This window comes from Bubalus kerabau, chromosome 2 (genome assembly GCF_029407905.1).
Source record: "Bubalus kerabau isolate K-KA32 ecotype Philippines breed swamp buffalo chromosome 2, PCC_UOA_SB_1v2, whole genome shotgun sequence".
Taxonomy (NCBI): domain Eukaryota; kingdom Metazoa; phylum Chordata; class Mammalia; order Artiodactyla; family Bovidae; genus Bubalus; species Bubalus kerabau.
In genome coordinates this window covers 163,543,840-163,552,518 of record NC_073625.1, presented here as the reverse complement: position 1 = coordinate 163,552,518, position 8,679 = coordinate 163,543,840, and the positions used below count along the sequence as shown (strand labels likewise).

Here is an 8,679-nt window from a genome sequence, read left to right as displayed (position 1 = left end):
GTGTTCTCTTTTACATACTTGAGCCCTCTTATTCTATCTGTTGGAGAAGGAAATGGCAGCCCACTCCAGTATTCTTGCCTTGAGACTCCCAGGGACAGAGGAGCCTAGTGGGCTGCCATCTGCGGGGTCCCATAGAGTCAGACAGTCAGACACGACTGAAGTGACTTAGCAGCAGCAGCAGCATTCTATCTGTGTTTCAGGGGTCATGACTGCTTTTGAAGGGTACCAGAATATGCCACCCCCAAATATACCATGTTGGCATAAGAATTATTTTGAGCTAAAGGCAGTCAAGAAGAAGCGAGTATAGGAAAATCTCTGTTTTCTCCCCCATTTGCCAAAAGTAGGACGTAAATCTGTAAAGGTGTCCCTTCTCCTTTCTCTACCATGAAGGACAGAAGTGAGTCACCATCATGGGAGACACTCTAGACAGTTATTAATGACAACCCAGAAACAGCCCCAGAGGAATCTACATAACAAACCTTCCTTTAAGTCCTCACTTTCCATTAGTTCCCCATACGTTTACCCTCCTGTAATTTACTGCCCTGGTAACTCAGTCTTTTTTCCTTTGTCTTGTCATTTCTCTAAAAATATATTGTTGTTCTGCTAAGATGTTATATAAGCCTAAGTTCTAACCACTGTTTTGAGTTACTTATCACCAAATACTCCCATATGTATGTACAAATACACATGTTCATTAACTTCTCTGTTTTTCTCTTGTTGACCTGTCTTTTTTTTTGCAGGGCCAACTCATAAAACCTAGGAAGATAGAAGGGAAAAGTTCCCTTTTTCCTCTCCTACACTTTTTAAAAATGTGACTTTCTTTGAGTTCACTTTGACTTTCTTTTTTTTGAGTTTGACTTTGAGTTTACTTTTTTCCTAGCTTATATTTATTTAATCTCATTTTATTTTACTGCTTTTATTTTTTATTTTTCTCCTCCATTATAGCATAGTTTTTTCATTTTCATGATTTTTAATGATCCTTTAAATTTCTCCTATTTACTTCTTTTTTTTTTTTTAATTGTTAAGTTTCAACTTGTGGCTTACTCAGTGGCAAGCAGGAGATGGTGGCATTAAGTCATCTTGACACTGAAGAATCTTGGAATTAATTCCCCTTGACAGTCTTAACATTTTCTCCATTAGCCCCATTTAAACTTTGGTCTAAGAATTCAGGAAGCTCACTAACTCCTCCCTAAATGCATGGCATAAATGTATATCAATCTGGAATGTAATTTCCTTCTCGGATCAAGTACCCTGTTGTCCCTTTATGTGAGAGTCACTTAGGTACGTGGGAGGGAGTTGTGGTCACAGGTGGGAATTCAAGTCATAAGTAAGGAAATAAAAGGAAGAAGCTGGGGCCTTGGAACTGGCCAGCTTACTAGGGCAGAGAAGCAGCTGGGAGGTTACCCCTGGGCTCAGGGCAGATTCCAGCAATACTGGACAGGACATTAGTTTTATAGCCCTGTGATGAATCCAGGGACAGAGTACCTGGAGCTGTTTCCTCAGACATGCACTGGCCCAGGGCCTGCCCCTGGTTTAGCCTTGAACAGAGGAGCCAACAGAGGCGGAAGCACCCACTTCCTGCTCAGAGAGGGGCACGTTTCTGTGGGGCGATTCTGCACTGTCCTTTTCTGCCTTGTCACAGGTAGTGGCTTCCCAGGGTTTGAGGAGAAGGGAATGGGGCTTCTTGCAAGTTAGACTCTGCAGATAGGAGCAATGCCTGTGTTTAGATGCCGATATCTCTTAAAGAGATTTAACAAAACTAAAAGTGGCTGGGGGGGAACATCCTTCCTTAAGAATGTACTACTTTGGCTGAAAAACCTTTAACAAGGATTTTCTGCTCTCTGAAATCTTTTTTTTTTTAATATTTATTTATTCTATTTTATTTATTTTATTTTGGTTGCTCTGGGTCTTAGTTGCAGCATGTGGGATCTGGTTCCCTGGCCAGAGAGCATGGAGTCTTAGCTGCTGGACCACCAGGGAGGTCCCTGCTCTCTGTGACCTTGACTGATATTACTTGGCACCTTCCAACTTGGTGAATCAACTTGGTGAGTTCCCCTCTTTCCCCTCACTGATAAGACATTTTTTTTTCTTCTACTTTTTAATCTTGGCAAGAAGGAATGTTGGCCAAAGGACTAGCTTATTATTCAACTTTTTAAGCCAAATATTTGTGTAAAAAGGATGTGACCAAAATGATGTGCGAGACTTTTTCATGCTTTGTCTCCATACTTGCCTCTATCAGGATGGAGGAATTTCAATTGTTAAGATCAAGGCATCTGGTCCCATCACTTCATGAGAAATAGATGGGAAAACAGTGGAAACAATGGCTGACTTTATTTTTCTGGGCTCCCAAATCACTGCAGATGGTGATTGCAGCCATGAAATTAAAAGACACTTACTCCTTGGAAGGAAGGTTATGACCAACCCAGACAGCATATTAAAAGGCAGAGACATCACTTTGTCAACAAAGGTCCATCTAGTCAAGGCTATAGTTTTTCAAGTGGTCATATATGGATGTGAGATTTGGACTATAAAGAAAGCTGAGTGCCAAAGAATTGATGCTTTTGAACTGTGGTGTTGGAGAAGACTCTTGAGAGTCCCTTGGACTGCAAGGAGATCCAACCAGTCCATCCTAAAGGAGATCAGTCCTGGGTATTCATTGGAAGGACTGGTGTTGAAGCTGAAACTCCAAGCCTTTGGCCACCTGATGCGAAGAGCTGACTCATTTGAAAAGACCCTGATGCTGGGAAAGATTGAGGGTGGGAGGAGAAGGAGACAACAGAGGATGAGATGGTTGGATGGCATCATTGACTCGATGGACATGGGTTTGGGCAGACTCCGGGAGTTGGTGATGGACAGGGAGGCCTGGCGTGCTGTGGTTCATGGGGTCGCAGAGTCGGACACGACTGAGCGACTGAACTGAACTGAGGCTTAGGGCTACTAACAATGCAACTTGCAGGCCCTGCCTCCATCCTTGTCTCTTAAGAGGTTTGAGACATACTGTAAATACCTTGAGCCACTGGTAGCTAAAGAGAATGAAACTCTGGAACCACCACTTGGTTGCTGGCTATTGCCCATCACAATCAGATTTCTCTCAAAACAGGGATTCACTTGAGTCTTATTTAAAGCCAGTGGGCCTTCTGTTTGTCACTGCTATCCCATTTAATGGAGCTAGAGAGATGTTTGTAATGCAGCGACTCTGGTCATTTTGAGTATAATGCAGTTTTTGAGGATTTGATTAAAGCTAGTCTCTCTCCAGGAAAGTTCACAAAATGCATGGATATTCGGAATGCTCCCTACAGCTTCAAGCTCTTCCCTGATTATTAAAGCACATCCTGTGACCTCAGGTTAAGAATCATTAATAAAATATTATAATTGCATTTGTTAATTGGTCCTCAATAAATTTGGGGAAAATAATTTTAATGACATAGGTAAATGCTCACAGGATAATACTAAATGAAATATGAAAGTATATTAGGTATAATCCTGGTTTTGTATATATATGGTTTTATGTGTGTGTAAAGTCTTAAACAAAATTTACCAAATACACCAAACTGTTCACAGTGGAAAAGAAAAAAGAAGAATCATTAATAAAGAATGAAGCTATAAGCACAATGTTAATTTTCTTAGTTTATGTGCTGTTTGGGGTTAGTCAGAGAGGTGAAAGAGATGAAAATACATATTAAGACACTCATTACACTGAATTGGCTTCTGTGATTGTGGAGGCTTGCTAAGAAAGTGTCATCAACCCCAATGAGGTGTCCCTCCAAAAGTCATATGTTGAAACCCCCAAGATAATGATGGGTTTTGGAGGTGATTAGGTCATGATTGGGGCTTCCCAGGTGGCACTAGTGGTAAAGAACCCGCCTGCCAGAGCAGGAGACATAAGAGACACGGGTTCTATCCCTGGGTTGGAAAGAACCCCTGGAGGAGGGCATGGCAACCCACTCCTGTATTCTTGCCTGGAGAATCCCATGGACAGAGGAGCTTGGTAGGCCACAGTCCATGCGGTGTGTCCATGGAATTGGACACAACTAAAGTGACTTACGATGGACGTGAGTCTCAGTGAACTCCGGGAGTTGGTGATGGACAGGGAGGCCTGGCATGCTGCGATTCATGGGGTCGCAAAGAGTCGGACACGACTGAGCGACTGATCTGATCTGAAAGTGACTTAGCACATACGCATGCATGTAGGTCATGTTAGTGAAGTTCCCATGAACCTTTATTAGAACCCTTATAAAAGAGACCCCAGAAACCCCTTTTGTCCCTTCACCATGCAAAACCACAGCCAGAAGATGGCCACCTATGAACCAGGAAGCAAGTTCTACGAGACATCAAATCTGCTGGTGCCTTGATCTTGGACTTCCCAGCTTCCAGAACTGTGAGATATAAATGTCTGTTGTTTAAGTCAGCCAGTCTATGGTATTTTTGCTACAGCAGCCTAAACAGACTAAGCCAGCAAGTCTGAAATCCTAGGGCAGGCCATCGGGAGTGGCAGACTGGAACTCCTGGGCACGGGGTAAGACTGATGTCTACAGGTGGAGCATCTTCCAGGAAGCCTTAGCTGTTCATAAGGCCTTTCAACTGATGGAATCAAGCCCACTGAATTAAGTAGGATAATCTCCCTTCCTTAAAATCAATAGACTGTGGATTTTATTATTATTATTTTAAATTTATTTTATTATTAAAATATAGTTGATTTATAATGTGTTTCTACTGTGCAGCAAAGTGATTCACATATATATATATTCCTTTTCATATTCTTTTCCATTATGATTTATTACAGGATATTGAATATAGCCTGTACTATACAGTCTGACCCTGTTGTTTCTCTCTTCTATATATAATAGCTTGCATATGCTAACCTCAAACTTCCACTCCATCCCTCCCTGCCCCTCCTGTGGCAACCCTAAGTCTGTTCTCTATGTCTATGAGCCTGTTTCTATTTCATAGATAGGTTCATTTCTGTTATGTTTTAGATTCCACATATAAGTGATATCATATGGTATTTGTCTTTCTCTTTTCAATTTACTTCACTTAGTATGATAATCTCTAGTTGCATCCCTGTTGCTGAAAATGGCATTATTTCATTCATTTTTATGGCTGGAGTAGTTGTCCACTGTATATATGTACCGCATCTTCTTTGTTCATTTCTCTCTCAATGGACATTTAGGTTGTTTCCATGTCTTGGCTATTATAAATATTGACAATGGGTTTTATAAAATCTTTTATTTACTCTCTTTTTTTTTTCTTTTGGCTTTGCAGCACGACTTGAAGGATCTAGGTTCCCCGACCCACAGCAGTGAAAACCTGGAATTCTAAGCACTAGGCAAGCGGGGAACTCCCCTGACCATGGATTTTAATCATACCTGCAAACTATCTTCAAAGTAGTACCCATACTAGTGTTTGATTGAGCAACTGGAGATTGTAGCCTAGCCAAACTGACACATAAAACTGACCATCACAAGTATGATGGTATTATGGGTATGTGCAAAAACATCTTTGTTCTCAGAAGATACAGCTTGAAAAAGTTAAGGTAAAGTGTCATGATGTCTGCAATTTATGCTCACCTCGTTTACAAAATGCACATATGGAGAGGGCAAATGGCAAAAGGTTAATACTTGCAATGTAGATGGAGGGTATATGAGGGTTCACTGTATTATTATTTCAACTTTTCTGTTTGCCTGAAAGCTGTCAAAATAAAATTCATGAGCTAAAGTAGCTCAGGTCTCCTGCCTGGCACAGTATCTGCTGCCTCATAACACAGTAAGTGCTGCATGAATTAAATAAAGGGCAGCATTTCACTCACAAAGTTGTCAGCAAGATAATGTGGCTAGGGTTGTAATAATAAGAAATTTATCCTGATCTTCCTCCATCCTTGTTTAGAATATCCCATTGATAAATAACCAATAGCTAAGGCATTTATTAAGGTGAGTGGAGGCTGCATGATGTAGCAGAAGAAACACTTAGATAGGAGCCAGGAATTCTGTTATAACAGCAAGCTGTGTAACTTTGGGCAAATTGCTCACCTACTATGAACCTATTTCCTTGTCTGAAAATGGGGCTTATTATCCCTGCTTTTTTCAGGATTGTTCTGAGGGAGAAATTCAGTAACAATTGTGGAAATGCCCTGTAAGCAGGAGAGCTGCACAAGGCCTCCCTCTCGCTGTTGCTACATGCAGGATCTAGGCCTGTGTGGTATCACATGTAACATCCCTGGCTTGGGAAGAGCCTTGCAATTGATGGAGAATCATAGTTTAATTGGCAGCATTTTTTTCTTTCTTAATAGTATTTAAAATAATAGTGATGTCATAGATTTGATAAAATACTGTGGCTGAGTGATCCTGGGCAATGACTTGACACCCTTCAAAGCTCATCTTTTTCCTCTTCGCTTTGGGGATGTGCATGAGTGGTCAGTCGCTTCAGTCATGTCCGACTCTTTGTGACCCTATGAACTGTAGCCCACCAGGCTTCTCTGTCCATGGGGATTCTCCAGGCAAGAATACTGCTGTGGGTTGCCATTCCCTTCTCCAGGGCATCTTCCCGACCCAGGGATCAACCCTGCGTCTCTTATGTCTCCTGCATTGGCAGACAGGTTCTTTACCACTAGTGCCACCTGGGAAACTTTGGGGACAAAAGTACTTTTATGGTTGTTATGAAGATTAAAAAAGATCAAGAGTGCAAAGCACTTAGTAAGTATTCAATAAATAGCAGTCCTTCATAGTACTATGCAAATATGTTATTATTACTTAGTACAGAATGTATACAGTCTTAAAGATCCTGCCTGTAGAATCCACCTTTGCCACCCCATTTTTGAAGAAGAGAATACAGCCATATCAAGTTTTCTTTGGGAAAAAATGACCCCAAATGACATCTAGATGATTGCTTTGCATGTTAGCTCTAAAGAAGTAGATCCGAAAACAGTGTCAGGGCAACAATCTCTTTTTCACTTTCAGTTCCTCCTGGCTGGATGCTGGCAGCATTTTCGCAGCCACACTTCTGGGGACTGCTTGACTCAGGCTAGGACCTGGGTAGTGTGGGTCTCTGTGCACGCAGAGGTTTTGAGAATGTTGCGATCAGCCCTGCCCTGGGCCAGCTGCACTGCAGGCTTCCCTCAACAAAACTCCCAGAGGTTTCTCCCATACTGCTGTAGCCAGCCAGGTTCTGAGGCCTCTGGTGTCCAGAAACCAGGGATGGCAAACACATGACCTGCAGTAAAAGCTTTTTTTGTTGACCTGCAGTGTGAGGATTTAATTTGCATGATCTCTCGTGTGGAGGGAAGCCTGTGAGTCGTGCCAGCCCAAGTGGCCTGTGTTAAGTGCTTCCAACCAACAGGCAAAATCAAGACCTGCTGCCAAGGCTCCAGCCTTAGCTTCACAAACAGTGTCTCCTGCGTGGTGTGGGGAGCAACTGGGTGTTAGGATTTCAACATGTGAATTTGAGGGGAAACACATTTAGACCATAGCAGTGGAGGTACTTCAGTTCAGCCAGTTCCCTATTGATGGATGGGCTGCCCTGGTGGCTCGGGCGGTGAAGAAAATGCCTACAATGTGGGAGACCTGGGTTCAATCCCTGGGTCGAGAATATCTCCTGGAGATGGAAATGGTAACCCACTCCAGTATTCTTGCCTGGAGAATCCCATGGACAGAGGAGCCTGGCTGGCTACAGTCCATGGGGTTGCAAAGAATCCGACAAGACTGAACGACTAACACACACGGGCGTGCGTGCGTGCACACATACACACACCCACACACTGTGATGGATACAGCTGTTTGGCAGGTTTTTTTTTTTTTTTTTTTAGTACATATGGTCCAATATATCCTAGGTGGTACGCTGGTCAGTAAACGCCAGAGGGTGAGGGGGAAGCCCTAGGAAACCACTTTAGTGATAGAATGAAATTCACCAGGCATGCACATCGCATGGCTTTGGGTGATCTTGGTTCTGATTGAAGGATTTAATTGCTGTGGGCCGCATGTGTTGTGAAGCACAGTGCTAGAAGCACAAAAGGAAACCAGGCCTTATCGTTGGTACTTTGGAAGCTAATTACAAGGAAGGAGTTAACATGCTGCACTGTTTACGGGCACTTGAATTCTTTCTCATAATGAAGCTTCCTGGATTCCTGGAAAGGACACCAGACACAGAGTGAGAGGAGCAGGATCTAACCCTGCAGAAGAGCAGGTTGCTCAGAGATAAGAGCTGTGGCTGCTACAGCTCCAGGACTGGCCCCCCAAGGTGATGAGATACAGAACGGGATTTTTCTTGGTCTGGGAATTGGTGGCCAGGGCCAAAGTCGAAAACGAAGGATTCTACAAAGAAAGGTACCAAGGAGCCTCTAAAGATTGGGGCCAATCACTGGCCAACCCCATTCATTGCCCCCATGCCCCTCCCCATCTATAGGCCAAAGACATTTGGCAGCAGGTAGAAGTGAGAATGAGGGGTGTGGAGCCAGTGGAGAAAGTGAAGTGTTGGAGTTGTGATCCATCAGCTTATGGGGGTGGGATGGTGTTGTGGCTATTTCTACAACTTTAAAGTCAAGTGAAGGAGTCTCAAGGGGTCATTTGTAAAGGCAAGGGTCCTTCAGGAAGTGTGGTTGGTCACTGTGGTATCTTCTATTACTGCTGTAACACATTGTTACAAATTTAGTAACTTCAAGGGCATCCCTGGTGACTCAGATGGCAAAGA

The 8,679-nt window shown here is 43.0% G+C and overlaps 1 long non-coding RNA gene across 1 annotated transcript; it reads left to right on the top strand.

Moving 5' to 3' along the window:
* The first annotated feature begins 1,371 nt into the window (after positions 1-1,371).
* Positions 1,372-5,718, top strand: LOC129644972 (uncharacterized). Its single transcript, XR_008711093.1, has 3 exons — positions 1,372-1,642; positions 1,914-2,045; positions 5,263-5,718. It is a non-coding gene; the product is annotated as an uncharacterized LOC129644972 (long non-coding RNA).
* The last annotated feature ends 2,961 nt before the right edge of the window (positions 5,719-8,679 follow it).